This window comes from Gossypium arboreum, chromosome 11, assembly GCF_025698485.1.
Source record: "Gossypium arboreum isolate Shixiya-1 chromosome 11, ASM2569848v2, whole genome shotgun sequence".
Classification (NCBI taxonomy): domain Eukaryota; kingdom Viridiplantae; phylum Streptophyta; class Magnoliopsida; order Malvales; family Malvaceae; genus Gossypium; species Gossypium arboreum.
Genome location: NC_069080.1, coordinates 89,864,924 through 89,883,455, shown reverse-complemented (window position 1 = coordinate 89,883,455; position 18,532 = coordinate 89,864,924).

Here is an 18,532-nt window from a genome sequence, read left to right as displayed (position 1 = left end):
TATCGTTGTTGTATCTATTATCAACCCGAGGGTTAAGAACATACCTGTCCAAAGTTTCCATTTCACAACACTTACCAATACATTGCTTGCATCTTAAGTGTTCTTTCATTTCAATAGAAATTTCACCCGTTGAACACATCAGGATACAACTCGGATACACGGATAATTTGCACATAAGTGCCTCATGTGTAATCAAGAAATCATGCAACCCGCCCCTAAGTGAACTCGAACTCAACTCAACGAGCTCGGGCGTTCGCATCCATAAGTGAACTCAGACTCAACTCAACGAGTTCGGATGCCTAGTTACATTTCACGAACTCGGACTCAACTCAATGAGTTTGGACATTCGCATCCATAAGTGAACTCGGACTCAACTCAACGAGTTCAGATGCTCAACCATCCTAGTGACATGTCACTTGTATCCTAATCTATTCCTAAGGTTCAAACGGGATTTACCTCGAACACATATCCTTGCCATCTTCCGCAAAATACCAAAACCAATACCCGGTAGGACTTTATATTTAACAATTAATACACATAATTTGCATTTTATTCGAAAATAACCACAAAGCATATATTTCATAATAAAAATCAGCATATCATATAATTAACATCAATAACTTAAAAATAAAAATTATGCTACATTATTTACACATGAACTTACCTTGGTACCAAAATATAAAGATTTTGCAATTTAGTCCACAATCTTTTCTTTTCCTCGATCGCGACTTGAATCTCGTTTCTCTTGATCTATAATGCCAAATTAATCTTATTTAATACATACATTCATCAAAACAACATTTAATACGAACTTTGGAAAAATTACACTTTTGCCCCTAAACTTTTGCATAATTATACTTTTTCCCCTAGGCTCGGGAATTAAACTTTATTCCTTATTCTTATGTTTTCTAAAATGCTGATCATTTTTCCCTTCTATGGCAACATCAAATTCTTACTCTAACATATACTTGTGACTATTAGGTATTTTTGCCGATTAAGCCCTTTTACTTGTTTTCACTCAAAACCGAGTAGCACAAGTTGTCTAACATAATTTAAAACCCCATATTCTATCATAAAACATCAAAATACACAAATTTCACCTATGGGTATTTTTCCAAATATAAACCCTAGGTTGAATTATTGCTAACATAAGCTTAATCGAGCTACCGGATTCCAAAACGTAAAGAACATTAAAAGCGGGCTTGGAATCACTTACTATGGAGCTTGGAAGCTTGAAACAAACCCTAACTATGGAGAACCCTTGAAATTTCGGCCTAATGAAGAAGATGGACAAAAATTGGCTTTTAATTTTGTTTTTAATTCATTTTAATAACTAAATGACCAAAATGCCCTTACTACTAAACTTTCCAAAAATTCCTTCCATGTCCTAATTTTGTCCATGAACTTAAAATTGGTCAAATTTCTATTTAAGATCTCCTAATTAAAATTTCAATGCAATTTCATACTAAAAACTTCTAGAATGCAAATTTTGCAACTTATTCGATTTAGTCCCTACTTTCAATTTAAGCACTTTAGGCATAGAATTTCATCACGAAATTTTCACACAATCATGCAATCATATCATAATCATCAAAATAATTATAAAATAATTATTTCTATCTCAAATTTGTGGTCACGAAACCACTATTTTGATTAAGCCCTAATTCAGGATATTACATATCACTTGTCTAAGTGTGGCATTCGTTATACTTTTGGTTCCTATCTTGCTAGATAGTGGGTCAAGGTTTCCATTGCTATTTACAACCTGTGTCCCAACTAAGTGCTGCTTAAGACTTGGGTCAACAATCTCCCATATTGTTGGTTCTTTCTTAGCCTTAGCCAAATTCTTCCATCAACCATCTCAACCATCTCCTAGCCTTTGTTTGAGCTTTACATTAACCTTTACCGGCCTATTTTGAAACTATTCAACATTTATTTAATCTCACGATCGAGCATACGAAAACGACTCGAATAAAAAATGAACCGACTTCATATCATTTGGTATCAAATCTAGTTAAAATTGAGGAGTATGGACGTTCATGAAGTCACAGGGTAAGTTTGAAAGAAAAATTTGAAAAAAAAATTGTGTATAGGAAGCATATCTTAGTATTCAGCATTTTGTAAAGTTTAAAAAAAACAGTTACGAAAAAATATATATATAAAAAAGAGAAGTTGCACAAAGTTTTCTACCTGAAATCATCTTTTCTTCCACAATACCATTCGGCCACACTTCAATCTCCTCACTTTGTTTCTAGCCTACCCTTTTGTTCTAACATCAATCCCTACTCAAAATCAACCATCACTTTTGCAAACTGATTCCACATCGACTGCTACTAAGTCTAAGTAGTCCATTGAGAACTTAGAGAGGCGAATTGAGAGGAAAAAGGCAAGAGTGTGGTGAGACTATTCGAGTGAGCAAAAGCCAAATTGTGTGTTTTTTTTTCCTTTGAGAAAACTTGTGAGGTTTTGTTGCGAGTACTTTACAATGTCAAGAAGTACCGAAAGGATTGTTGATGATGATGGAGTTGTGTCCAATCCAACATATCATACATTTATTCATGAGATGGATCGAATGCTCAAATGAAAACTAGAACCCATGCTTAAAATATTGGATCGTGTAGAAGGAAGATTCTCGAAGGAGTCCTTTGTGCAAAAAGAGTCAAAAGATTCAATTAGGAAAGAGCCACAACTTGATTCCTATTCTTCATGGGATTCAAGTTGAAGTAAAGAAAATCACAAGTTCGAAGCCTTTCAAGGTAGCCAACGAGAAAGCACAAGTAATTCTTCATATGCACCAAAGTACTCATCCACAAAGGATCAATCACGAAGAGGTGAACGAGTTTCATATGCATCAAGGTATTCACCGACGGAGGGTTATTCATAAAGAGTTGATCGTGACTTATATGAATTTTCTGCCACTTCTTTCCAATGAAAAGCTTGTCATTATAATTCTTATATGTTATTTTTTTCTTATAACGAAAAAATGAGACAAAAGAAATTAAATGAAAGAAGAGACAAGAAATGCTAATAAGGGAAAATGAGATAATATGGAATGAAACTGGGAGAAGGAAAAAAGAAGTGAAAGAAAAAGAAATTGAAAAAGAAAAAGAGAGTGAGAGTGAAAGAAAGAAAAACAAGAATAAGATTGAAAAAGCATGTGAGAAAGAAAAGAAAGTTAAAAATGAAAAAGAGAGAGATTGAAGAAAGAAAAAATGGTGAGCAAGAATCGAGTGTTGTTGAAAAAGAAAATGAAAATAAGAATGAAAGTGAGTATTCAACAATAAAAGAGACTATGGTAAAAGAGAGAGGATTTGAAAATGAGTTAGAAAAAGAAACGAGTGAAAAAGAAAAGAGTGGAAAAGAAGAAAGTGTTTAAGAAAAAGTGATGAAAGTCATAACTAGCCAACATGTGAGTTGTCCTCGTATTGTATTTTCTTCTTTTCAGGTCTCTAAAGATTCATGTGGCAAATTTTATCTTCAATACCTTCCTGGTGAGAGGCAATTCAAGTTGATCAATGAAGGTAAGATCGTAGATGACCTTAATCCACAAGTGCTTAAAAGTAAGCAAGGTAAGGAGTTTTTAGCAATTGAATCACAACAAACTGATTTGAACGTTGTTGAAAAAGGTACCAATGACTTAGTTTTCAAAAGATCTCATAACCTTGATTTGGCTAATTGTCATTCTCTGATTTTTGATGAATTCATTTTAAATAGTGGCATGAAGAGTTTTTCTACTAGTGAGTATGGCATTGGCAAGTTTGTTGATGAAGTAAGATTAAATCGACACAAACAAAATTTGATCTTGTATGATAAAGAGTTGTCACATAAAATGCCTAATATGTTTGTTTGTAAAGGTAATGTGAATTTTCTAAATTGTTGTACATGTTTGTGCAAGTCTATTCGAATGAGATTTAAAAGGTTTGATTGTTTGAATATATGTGTGTTTAAATCTTCTTTGTTTAGTACGTGTAGCTCATTGGAGATAAAGAAGCTCCTGTTGCATTTTGGAACAAGTGATGAAACTCATGTGTTCAAACCTAAAGTTCGTTATTTTGGTTCGTCATTGAGAGAAATCAAGCATCCTAAACTTTGTGAAAATAAATGTGTGAAAAATTTATGCTTATTTGATGCTTTACCTGTAACTAAGAAAACGAAACTTGTGAACTCTGATTACGACTTCAAATTGCTTTATGTTCCTTCTATGTTGCCGGCCATGAAATTTTTGAGTCAGATTGAAATGGTAAGAAAAAAATTTGTTTTCGATCCTGGAGATTATTGTTTTATATTATTGTTTAAAGGATTTGAGCCATGGAACTTTGCTTTTCAAGATTATAACTTTCGAATGCTTTGTGATTCTGGAATGTCGCCATTGATGAAATTTTTGATTCATTTTGAAAAGGTAAGACCAACTTATATTTTTCATTTTGGCATTGGTTTATGCATTCCATTTTTGAATTGGATTTTAGAAAGTTATTCCATGCTTATAATTTATAATGTTACTAATTTGTTCATTATTGTGTAGGTGACAATTTGAATTGGTACTCTCCTAAAGAAGGAGGGCATGCAAATGACATTCTTCTTTTTTGAACCTTTTGTGATTCTCACGTTCTTGGAAATGATTTTGTCAAGTTCATGAACAAAGGGGTTCGTGATCTTGAAAAAATTTTCGCAAGCAAATGGCCCAATTTGAGGACAAATCGTTTTAAAAAGGGAGGGCATAATGCGATCCTGGCCGCATCATGTCATGATACAATTTGATGCCATCGGAATTGGCCCAAGCACGAAGGGCTAAGTGCAAAATGAAGCCTTAATTTTAGCTTGTTAATGTGGTTGCTAGCCTGGAACCTTTGGAAACCATTGCGGGTTTCATCGATCGATCTTAGACCAGCAATCCAAGCAATCCTTGCAACTTTGCCCAAGCTTATCGAGCTCATTCCTAGCTCAATGAGCTCATTTTAGTTCATTTCAGCTTGCACATTATTTTGCTGGAATAAAATATTTAATTTGTTTTAGTTAATTTAGTTATTTAGTTTAAGTTATAAAATGTGTCTTAAGCTAAACATTTTAAATGCAGGTTTTAAATATGTTTTAGTTTAGTACATATTAAATAGGCCTTTTAATGTGTCTTAGTTTTAGACATCTTTAATACATGATCTATTTTAGACCAATTAAATATGTCTAAGTTGTGTTTAATATGTCTTGTAGGAATTGGGAATGGTCAACATTAAGGTGTTCACATTGGCTACTGCTAGGAAGCTTCCTTTGGCTGTTAATATGGCATAATTATGAGCTGAACACAACCTCCCAAGAGCCATTCGGGGTTCAGCAAGGCATCAAGTGTTTTCACACTTGTTCTTTCAGCTGAATAATCATGTTCACACCTTGTGGCCATCCAATTTTGTGTGTTCACACCAAGCTACTAATTACTCTTCTCTAAGTGCCTATTCATGGAGATCAATGGACAAAGAGCTGAATTAAAAACCAAGCTAAATTTTTGAGATTTTCCATGTGTCTTTTCATGGAGATTAAAGGCCAATAGCTGTTCATATTGGTCCACTCAGCTTGCAGCTGATTTCACACCATAGGGGCTGTTTAAATTCGTTGGTTCACACTTGGAGGCTGATTGAGTTCTTGTATTCACACCATTTGGGTTGTTCATGAGCCACAACTTCAATTAAAAGGCTGCTGCACATTCAGCTTTCCAAGGGAGGATTAAAGGAGCTCTTAACTCTTTGGAATATCAATTATCAGCAAGGTTCAACTCAGCTCATTAAGTGAACTTAATTAAGCTGATTGGGAATGTAAAAGCCTTGGCTAGTGGGGTCACCTAGGTCTAGGAGTTGCTAAAGGCCTTGTTAATTATTTTAGGAATTAAATCAGCTTGTTAACAGCTTAATTAGGCTGATTTCAAGTGTCCATTTGACTGGAACTAGCTCAGCCTATACATACTTTGTTCATTCCGTGTTTTGGGGACTTTTGATCAATTTTATGAACTATTTTGTTCTTGTGAGAATTCAATTCTCCTTGTTCTCTTTGGGACTGGACTGACTTATCAAGCTTAGTCTTGTAGCATCATTCCTTCCTTTGTTTCGAACTTATCACTTGTCTAAGTGTGGCGTTCGTTATACCTTTGGTTCCTATCTTGCTAGATAACGGGTCAAGGTTTCCATTGCTATTTACAACCCGTGTCCCAACTAAGTGCTATTTAAGACTTGGGTCAACAATCTCCCATATTTTTTGTTCTTTCTTAGCCTTAGCCAAATTCTTCCATCAACCATTTCGACCATCTCCTAGCCTTTGTTTGAGCTTTTCCATCAACCTTTACTAGCCTATTTTGAAACGATTCAACACTTGTTTAATTTCACGATCGGGCAAACTAAAACGACTCGAATCAACATCGAACCGAGTTCATATCAAAAGCTTAGTAAGTTTGATATACAGAAACAATAAATCTTACCGAAGTAAATCCAACATTTCAATCAATAATAACTGAACTACATGTGTTTACTGTCATCCAAAATCTTAACCCGGTGAATTACATAGTTCAATTCAAAGTTCAAATGCATGCCATAACTTTCAAAATCACTAAACAAATTATAGTACAGAGATTTACAATTTGATGAATGATTTACGGATATGAGGATATAGATATTCCACCTAAAATACGCCAATCACTTGTAAGAGGTAATCCACCCGATAACACGCTAGATGCTCATAAGAGCTAATCCACCCGATAACATGCCAATTGCTCCTAAAAGCTAGTCCAACCGAAAACACGCAAAACAAGGAGTATAACATGAGAGTTCACAACAAATGCTGAACCTTGGCCTACTCAAGAAAAATGTATATATCAGACCACATCAATCTCCACTCCAATCCCCCACATAACACACCGTCATTCGATTACATTTTATCCTGCGTTCATCTGATCCAAGTATTAAAATTCAATAACATTTCTCAAACAACTTTACAGCATCTATAAACAATTATATCATTTATATCATTTATATCATCAAACATTTCATATAGATGTTAAATTATAAACCGTACGAACTTACTGGACTAAGTTGTAATAGTTGTAGAAGTTTAGAGACTATTCAGCTATTTTTCCTTTTCCATGTAAATCAACAGGATCTTGAGCTAAAATATAAACTCTCAATTATTAGCTTACATTTCATATTATAATTTACTTTGCATTTTTTACCCTTTAATTTTTTGAAATTACATAATTGCCTTTAACTTTTACCATTTTTTTAATTTAGTCCTTTAACCCAAAAATAATAAAATTGACCATTTTCTAGGAATCAAATTACAGCCGAATATTCTAGTCCCTTAAACAGTCCCTACTAAACATCAAATTCACTATCAAACCTTGAAAGTTTCACATTTTCACAATTTATTCCTTAAATCAAAATCTAACAAAAATGACCTCACAAAACTACCAAATACCACAATCAAATCTTCAAATACATAGTTATCATAAAAAACATTCAAGATTCATCAATGGCAACTTCTAAAATTTTTAGTAGATCAAAAAATGAAGGTACGAGCTAGTTGGACCTAGTTGCAACGATTTCAAAAACATAAAAATTACAGGAAATAGATATCGATTTCACTTACATGCAATGGAACAATCAAAACCAAAACCTTTCTCTCTAGCTATGGTGTTCAGTCAATTGGATAAGAAGAAATGAAGATAAAAATGTTTTAATCTTTCTTGAAGTTTTTTTAATTTTCCTTTAAATTACAAAATTACCATTGTAATTATATTATTATATCATTTTCAACCAAAATGTCATCCCACCATGTTGACTAAGTGGAATGACGGAAATGTGCAAGTGTACACAATCTCATCAAGTAATAAAGTGACAAGTAAAAGTTGAGTTATCGTACTCACAAGGACTGTGAAAAAAATTATTTATGAATGCAATGTAAAACACTTAGGTAAAAAAAATATTTTGTTTTGAAAAGGGTGATTAAAAAAATAAGATTTTAAACTAAATAAAAATAAAAGTTCTAATGCACGATTTCAAAATATGATTTAATCAAGATGACGTAATTGTATTGGATTAATTAAATTTCTTTAACTTAGAATTATTAAACTCATGTTTATGTTGTTACGAATAAATTCACGGCAACTAGCTAATTTGCTAACTTACGAACATACTCACCTACACAAATCCATTCATCTCTTAACATATCCCTATGTCAATTCAAACAATTAAACAGATTTTAATAAGAAAACATGTTATTGCACATACATACTCATTAAATTGAACTAATCTCTTGCATATCCCCATGTTAATTCAAACGATTAATTAAATCTAATAAGAACATAAAAGACTATGTGAGGTAGCAAGGTATCCTTACCTTGAAACAGTTTAATCACAATAATCGTGCAAGTTCTGCAAGGCAAGTGTATAGCCAGATACAATGTTAATTTAACCTTCAGCTGCCTTAGAAGAACAAACATGCACTGATTAAGTATTGTGTCAATTAATTACAATTTCAATCCGTTTAAATAACTAATTCATTATTTACCTCACAATCGTAATGCAAGAATAACTTAGGCATGATTTTACTTAATCGAGCATTTTACCGAGGCCTATAATAGCATAAACACAATTTTAATAATTTAAGTAGGTGAATTGGAATCAAACCAACCTGAATTAAATTCAAGCTAAGCTGATTAAATTAACCATTCCAACAACATAAATATTCATAGATATGTTCATCATAACAACAACAAAAATTAAAGAGATAAGGAACAAGAATCAAATCTGGTGTTTCTCCGTGGCTTGACTAGTTTACTCTGGCTTCGTTTTCTGTTGTCCTCGCCGATCAAGGCTGCTATGAACACTTCAATGTTTCTTCAAAATGGCTGATAAATGCCCCTTTTCCAAGAGGAGAAATCGACAAGAGAGCAAAGGACTTCGAATGGGAAAATGAGAGGAGAAAGTGACAGAGGAGAGAAGAGATGTGAATGAATGAGATGTGTTTCAAATGATCAGCTTAAGGGGGTTTTTATAGATAAACAGGGCTGCTAAAAATAGCTAAAATTATCAGCCAAAGAGCCCTCCCTTGGTCGGCCACACATGTGGCAAGTTTGATGATTTCAAACTGGCTAAATTAAGCTTGGGGCAAATCTAGAAAGCCACCATTTGTGGAGGGATTTGAATGCTATTTGAACAAGTCTTCAAGAGCCTCTTTGCAAGCTAAATAATCAGCCAATATGCTGGTTTGGGTCAGCACATGGGGTGGTTTTGGGCTGTCCATTACTTGGTTCGTTCGGTTCACTTGATTCGGCTCAAATGGACCACTTTTCATAATTTATTAATAATAATTTATTAACCTAAATTAAATTGGATATAAATTAAAATTAATTATATTATGAATTAATACACATAATTTTGGACCGTCTTAGGCTGAAAATTAATTTGCCTTGATACTTCAAATTGCTTCTCGGTTTTGTGCTTCTAGCAGTGTCTGCCGAGCCATTTTTCGCCCTTCGTACAAATCTGTCGAAAATAACCAAAATTGATCAAAATTAATTATAAAATTAATTAAAATTAAATATTTTCATATTTTAAGTACACTTTAATTATTTTATAAAAATTAATTATTTTTCGACAAGAATTTTATCGAAACTGCATGAATTTAAGTTAAAAAGGGCATGAAAAAGTGTGTAAAATTTCGTGTTTCGACACCCCCAAACTTAATTCATTGCTCGTCCCAAGTAATGCAGAAATTTGAAAACAATTTTTCAAAAAAACCTTTGAAAAACTCCGTCAGAATGACATTCTTCCCAACAATTATGGATTTGGTATACTTATGCTCAAGAACAAGAAATTCGATATTTATGCTATCTAAGTATACATATCATTCAAATTAATCTCAATCATTCTTTTGATAGCCAAAAAATTAGACTAAATGTTTCCTAATAAAGTCATGTTAACCCTTACCAATTTAATTTTATTCCCTTATTCAAAATAAAGCTACAATCATTAAGTTTAACTTATGCCTTCATATGTTGCACGTAGCAATTTCTCTCCACTAATGTAGGTAGCATTGGAACTTGAATCAATAAGTCTTTAAGAAGGTTGTAACGTGGCTGGGCTTAGGGGTTGGTAAAAGATAGATAAATTTAGGCTAAATGTAACACCTCTAACCCGTATTTGTCGCTGAAAAGGTGTTACGAGATATTACTAAACAAAATCATAGATCTGAATATTTCCATATTAATTCAAAATCTAAATTACAACAAAGCTTATGATTTAACCTAATATAAAATCACAAGTTTATTATCAATCACCACATAGCTTAAGTAAAATTTAATCCAAAGATATATAAATATTTAAACAATTCATTGCATATACAGAACTTGTAACGAATCAATAATTTCCTTACAGAATATTTGATCTATATTTTTAAACTTATACGAGTCATGCATATACGCAAGTTAATTATCCATTAAACTAAATTTTATTTCTAACCCTTTTCATTCATAGAAGTTGTGTGGCATTAAGGTGTTGGTTTATAGGTAATTTATTTGTACATATTTAATAATATATAAATACCCAACAAATCTCACTACTATGCACACATTTATATATACATCAACCATATTACAAGTACATATATTTAATTATAAATGAGGAACATTTGAAAAATCCCAAATATTATGACATGACCAATTACCGAGTACACATATAACCTACCTTAGTTTTGTTCAGCATCCAAAAAAACATATAGCCAAATCACAAAGTACCATCGCAATCTTATATACTCAATACACTTTCAAAAATAACAACACAAAAATGATCATCCTTCCATACGGCATTGTAATCATATTAAACGTAGGTCATAACCTTATCAAAGCCGAATGCAAGCCCAAGATTTTAACCATTTTCGAAACAAGAAATGCTTTCCCAAAACATCAAACATAACATTAACATAATACAATAGTATATACCGAATCTATCTCAGGCAATTATATGCACTTTCAATACATTGTACCATTATCAGACCTGTCAATGAGGTACGTAAATGATAAGTATAACTTACCTATAATTTAATCACACTTAAAATAATATGTTTACCATACATTTGACTAAATTTTATTAAATAAAACATATACAATATATATATCAATACTCAAGTTTGATGAAAACCTAACCAAAACAATTAAACTGAATGTATCCACTCATTATTGAAATCGTGTTCAGGCTAATTCCCGTTCATTTTACCTATACCAATGTCATAGCAACATCCATTTTCAAACATATAACATTTAACACCTATATTATACATATCATGCCATACAACATTATAACTAAAATATATTAAACCACAACCAAAACATAACTAAACCAAACTTAAGAATTTAGCCATTTTCGCATGGCTTAAAATACACAAATTCAAAAATAAGTCCAACATTTCAAGCAAAAGCCAGTCTATACATGCCATAATTTAAGTTTAGCTAATAAGGTACCAAACATTAGATAGTGTGATGAGCTTGGCAGACAATCCCCGAGCTTGTAGCTTGACTTCAAAATCTATAAAACAGAGTAAACATAACATAGAGAGTAAGCTATCAAAACTTAGTAAGTCATAAGCAAATAAACAACTCAATGGCTAATTCAACTTAACTAAATTAAACTGGATTATTATATCAATTCACATTAAATCCAAGCACTTATGTATTCAAGTTACATATGAATAATCATATACATTTATATACAATTTAGTTATCACTATAACCGAATGCTTATATAGCCAAAATTAACAAATTATTATCTAACCCTCAAGGTCGAATATTCCTTGATTACATAGTTTACAAACTCATAAACATATAAACTCATAGATCATAATATAGTCTCATGTACATATACTAGTCATTTGGCCAAATACACATAAACACATATGCATAAAAGTAAGTCTCATTCAATAATGTGCAATAGGCCAAATACACTTACCTTAACTTTAACAACAAACTAACTCATACCTGGCAATTTAGCTCGATTTACATACTCGAACTCGTCTTATATTTTCCTGATGAACCATTCGGAATTGGATAAGACACTTGGATAATCACATAAATCATACAATGCGTCCGAGACGTGGTCTTACATGTAGTCACAAACCGATGCCACTATCCCAGACAGGGTCTTACTCGTAAACACATATCGGAATCACATATCGATGACATGGTCTTACTCACACACATATATCGAAATCCTATGTCATGACATATGTATCCTAACTATTCCTAAGGTTCATACGGGGCTTTCGGACGTCGTAACTCGATCGAAACAAAGTCATCACATAGTTGCCAAGCTTAACAACATTCGGCTATTGCATTTATAACTTCATACATTTCAATTCAGCATATATATTTTGCATTTAATTAAAGTTAAGTACGTCTATTTGCTTATAAACTTACCTCGAATGTCATAAAACGGGACGAGGCTGGTAGTCGACAGCTTTCGTTTTTCCCAGGTCCAAATCCAATTTCTTTGGTTCTTGATCTAAACATGTTCAAATTAAGCTCATTCAAACATATTTTCATTCAATTTAGTCCGAAGACACATAAATAGGCAAATTACCATTTTACCCCTAACATTTACAATTTTTACAATTTAGTTCCTATTGCACAAAACACAAAATACACAAAATTTCACAGCACTCATGTTAGGTGGAATGGTACCCATGCCTATCCAAGTCCATATATTTTATCGATTTCACATTTTAGTCCCTCAAATTATTATTTTTCCAATTAAGTCCTAATTACTCAAAATCATCAAAAACTCCTATACAAAATATGTTAATCTAAAACATATCTTTCATTTTTCATCATCAAACAACAAAAATCATAAACTATCAACAATGACACAAATCAAAATATTTATCAAAATCAAAAATTAAAGCTTGGTCTTGTAGTACTCGAAGCAACGATCTAAAAAACGTAGAAATTATCAAAAACTGAGTTGAACACATACCTTAATCTAGCTTCAAATTGGTCGAACCCTAGCCTTTTGTTCTTTCTTTTTCTTTAGGTTTATATTCGGTCAAGAGAGAATGATAAAAACATAGTTTAATTTATGTTATTGTAACATATATATGTTTTAATATTTAAATTACTTTTATATCCTTAATGTTTTAATACAAAAACCACATAGTATATGTCTTAAACAGTCCCACTAATTTATATATGGGATATTTACAATATAAATGCCCCAACTTAGAAAGCCACTAACTATTTGGCCCTTGTACTTTAAACTATTAAATTTTCAATTTATGCGATTAAGTCCTTTTATTTAATCGGACACCTAAACGACAAAATTAAATCATGAAAATTTCACGGATATAAATTCACACAAAATAAACACAGAAAATAATTTTAAAATATTTTTCTAGCTCGAATTCATGGTCCCGTAACCACCGTTCCAATTAGGGTCTAAATTGGGTTGTTACAACTCTCTCCCTTAGGGATTTTCGTCCCTAAAAATCTTACCGGTGAATAGGTTCAGATAACGTTCTCTCATTGTATCCTATGGCTCCCATGCTGCTTCGTCAACTCCATGCTTATGCCACAATACTTTAACTAATGAAATCTTTTTATTCCGCAACTCTTTAACCTCACGAGTCAAAATGCGAATCGATTCTTCTTCGTAGGTCATATCAGGCTAAATTTCAATCTCATACAGACTAATCACATGTGAAGGATCAGTTCGATACCTCCGAAGCATCGAAACATGGAATACATTGTGTATCATTTCTAACTCAGGCAGCAACAACAATTTGTAAGCAACTGGCCCAATACGCTCTATAATTTCATACGGCCCAATGAATCTCAGACTCAATTTGCCTTTACGATCAAATATGAGTATTTTCTTCCATGGTGAGACTTTCAAGAAAACTTTATCTCCGATCTGAAACTCTATATCTTTACGTTTCAAGTCCGCATAAGATTTCTGACGATCCGATGTTGCTTTCAAACTTTCATGGACCACTTTCACTTTCTGTTCAGTTTCTCTGATCAAGTTAACCCTGTGTATCTTATTTCACTAAGCTCAGTCCAATACAATGGCGTACGGCATTCACGACCATACAAAGCCTCATAAGATGCCATTTTGATACTCGATTGATAGCTGTTATTATACGCAAATTCAATCAAAGGTAGATATCGTTCCCACGTACCTTCAAACTCGAGAATGCAACATCTCAACATATCCTCAAGTATCTGAATAATTCTTTCAGACTGACCATCTGTTTATGGATGGAAAGCAGTACTGAAATGTAACTTTGTACCTAGGGCATCTTGTAGTTTCTTTCAAAACCGTGATGTGAACCTCGGATCTCTATCCAAAATAATAGATATAGGCGCACCATGTAATCTCACAATCTAACAAACATACAATTCAGCCAGCTTATTGAGTGAGTAGGTATCGAAACAAAATGAGCCGATTTAGTCAATCTATCGACAACAACCCAGATTGCATCTGTAATATCCTGAATTAGGGCTTAATCGGAATAGTGGTTTTGTGACCACAAATCCGAGATAGAAATAATTATTTTACAATGATTTTGATGTTTATGATATGATTTCATGTTTGTGTGAAAATTTCGTGATGAAATTCTATGCCTAAAGTGCTTAAGTTGAAAGTAGGGACTAAATCGAATAAGTTGCAAAACTTGCATTCTAGAAGTTTTTAGTATGAAATTGTTTTGGAATATTAATGAGGAGGTCTTAAATAGCAATTTGACCAATTTTAAGTTCGTGGACAAAATTAGGACATGGAAGGAATTTTTGGAAAGTTTAGTAGTAAGGGTATTTTGGTCATTTAGTTATTAAAATGAATTAAAAACAAAATTAAAAGCCAATTTTTGTCCATCTTCTTCATTAGGCCGAAATTTCAAGGGTTCTCCATATCTAGGGTTGTTTCAAGCTTCCAAGCTCCATAGTAAGTGATTCCAAGCCCCGTTTTTAATGTTCTTTACGTTTTTGGAATCCTAGAAGCTCGATTAAGCTTATGCTAGCAATAATTCAACCTAGGGTTTATATTTGGAAAAATACCCATAGGTGAAATTTGTGTATTTTGATGTTTTATGATAGAATATGGGGTTTTAATTTATGTTAGACAACTTGTGCTACTCGGTTTTTAGTGAAAACGAGTAAAAGGGCTTAATCGGCAAAAATACCTAATAGTCACAAGTATATGTTAGAGAGAGAATTTGATGTTTCCATAGAAGGGAAAAGTGATCAGCATGTTATAAAACATAAGAATAAGGAATAAAGTTTAATTCCCAAGCCTAGGGGCAAAAGTGCAATTATGCAAAAGTTTAGGGGCAAAAGTGTAATTTTTTTTAAAGTTCGTATTAAATGCTGTTTTGATAAATGTATGTATTAAATAAGATTAATTTGGTATTATAGATCAAGAAAAACGAGATTCAAGTCGTGATCGAGGAAAAGAAAAATTTGTGGACTAAATTGCAAAATCTTTATATTTTGGTACCAAGGTAAGTTCATGTGTAAATGTAGTAACATAATTGTTGTTTTGAGGAATTTAATGTTGTTTATATGATACGATGCTTATTATTATCATGAAACGTTATGTTTTGTGGTTATTGTTGAATAATATGTAATTATGTGAATTACTTGATGAGAATGAACTATCACCGAGTATCGGTTCCGATATTCCGTGGAAGACTGCAAAGATGTGAGATCGAGGAAAAAAGCCCGTTTGAACCTTAGGAATAGATTAGGATACAAGTGACATGTCACTAGGATGGTTGAGCATCTGAACTCGTTGAGTTGAGTCTGAGTTCACTTATGGATGCAAATGTCTGAACTCGTTGAGTTGAGTCCGAGTTCGTGAGATGTAACTAGGCATCCAAACTCGTTGAGTTGAGTCCGAGTTCATTTATGGATGCGAACGCCCGAGCTCGTTGAGTTGAGTCCGAGTTCACTTAGGGGCGGGTTACATGATTTCTTGATTACATATGAGGCACTTATGTGCAAATTATCCGTGTATCCGAGTTGTATTCCGATGTATTCAACGGGTGAAATTTCTAGTGAAATGAAAGAACACTTAAGATGCAAGCGACGTATTGGTAAGTGTTGTGAAATGGACACTTTGGACAGGTATGTTCTTAACCCTCGGGTTGATAATAGATACAACAACGATAAGGTGGTAAGATGATGAATAATGTTTAGAAATATGACATATGTTTTGGTGATACCATGCTAAAGTTGTTTGGTATATTTGTATTGTTATGTTACTTGTTATTTACATATGAACTTACTAAGCATTTATGCTCACTCCTTCCTTTTCATTCACTGTAGTTTTGAACAAGCTAGCTCGAGAATCAGGACGGGTCAAAGGTTCGATCATACTATCCAATATACCTATTTTGTGTAATATACCTATTTTGTGTAAATAATTTTATGTAAATATACCTATTTTGTGTAAATAATTTTATGATATGGCCATGTTTGGTTGAGAAAATGTTTGATATTGATAAGTCATGGTGATGGCTAATTTAGATCATGTTTGATATCATGGAAGTTTAACAGGTTATCTAGTTCATAAAAATTCATGGAAAGATGAAACTTGCCTTAAAACAGAATGTTGCTGCAGCAATGACATGAATTTGAAAAATCACTAAAAATAGTATAAATGGAACTAAATGATGAGTAAGTTATGAAATTGAAGCTTAATGAGTCTATTTTCATATGGATTGAACAAAACAGGAATATAAATTATATTTTATGAGATATTTAAACTTTTACGAAACAGGGCCAGAGTGATTTCTGGATCCCCTGTTCTGACTTTAAAAATTCATAATAAATTTTAATACAATAATTAGAAGTTGTTATTTATATGTACACATTCCTTATTGAGTCTAGTTTTAATAGAAACAAACCTCATAGTCATTGAAATTTTGTATAGAGATATATCTTATTCATAATACACAGAGGTCAGAGCAGTCAAACCTTGAAACAGGGGATACTTTAATTAATAAACTGTACTAATTGGCCCAATAAAAAATTCTAGAAAAAAATTAGTAAATAGATATATGAGTTTAGATTCAGGGAACATTTATGGATCTTGATTTCAAGTTTCGTAACTCGAGATATGATTTTTCTTGTAACTGTGACGCGAGTAGCTAGAAAGCTGTGAATGTAGAAACAAATGATTTGAAGTTCTTAAATTGATAAATTATGTCCGGGAACCCATCAAGCTCGACTCTGGTGATGGTCTCAGGCGTGGGGGCGTTACATTTAGTGGTATCAGAGCAGGTTTAGTCAGTTCTCGGACTACGTGTTGTACGTACAGATTTTGCTATACATGCCATATGTATGAATTGTGATAGTGTGACGACTTGACCTTTTAAATGATTTTTATATAGTAAATGGATCCCGATCCATTGTGATGATAAAGTAGAGAGTAATGCACCAGCTCGGTGAAGGGCAGCGCCGATTGAAAACCCACCTCCTACTATTGGTCGGGGAGGAGGAGAAAGGGATCGGGAAGCCTTTCTCCAAATGATGAGTGCATGGTACCTTGAGTTCGTTAAAGACGAACCCAAATGTCGACCTCCCCACCTCCCCAATTCCTCAACCTATGCCTCCAATGCCTCAAGGAGTGGATATGATAAAATTTCACAGAACCCCGTTGATAGAATTAAGTAAACAAGGGCTGAAGAATTTAAAGCAAATATTGATGATGATGCGAGAAAGCGAGTTACGGCTTGAAAATTCTGTCGGGTATTTGATGAATTATCTTGTACACTGAAGAATGTTTGAAATGTGCTACATCTTTGTTGAGAGATTCACCTATAATTGGTGGAAGACTTTGATTTGGTGGTACCGAAGAGAGGGTAACACAGGAATTCTTTCAAGAAGAGTTTGGAAGAAATATATTAGTGAAAGATTTATTGATCGAAATGTAAAGAGTTTCTTGAGTGAAGCAAGGTAATATGACGATCTTAGAATATGAAAGAGAGTTTGTTCGATTGAGTAAGTATGCGGGAATATGTTCCTCTGAAGCCAATATGTGCCGACGATTTGAAGGCGGGCTCAACGAAGACATTAAAGTATTTGTCGGGATCCTTGAACTAAAAGAAATGGTAGTCCTAGTTGATCGAGCTTGTAAGGCTGAAGAACTACTTAAAGAGAAGAGGAAGGTAGAGGCTGAGACACGAAATTGGAAGAAAAGGACAATGAGTAAGGCACCTTCACAGCAACTCGGAAAGTCAAGAAATATGAATCCTCGTTCCCAAGTTTTAGCTGGGCAATCATATGGAAATTTTAAGAAAGCAGAATGTGGGTCTTAAATCTCGAATATACTGCCGGTGTAGGGAACTCGAGATTTGTTAAACCCGAGTGCCGGTGTGGTAGAAATCATTTTGGTCATGCAGAGCAAATGAATGTTTTCGATGTGGTTCTCGGGATCATTTTATTAGAGGCGCCGAGAGAGTCGAGAAAGAAAAATTTCGAGTGTAAAAGCTAGTGGTGCAAACTCGAGGG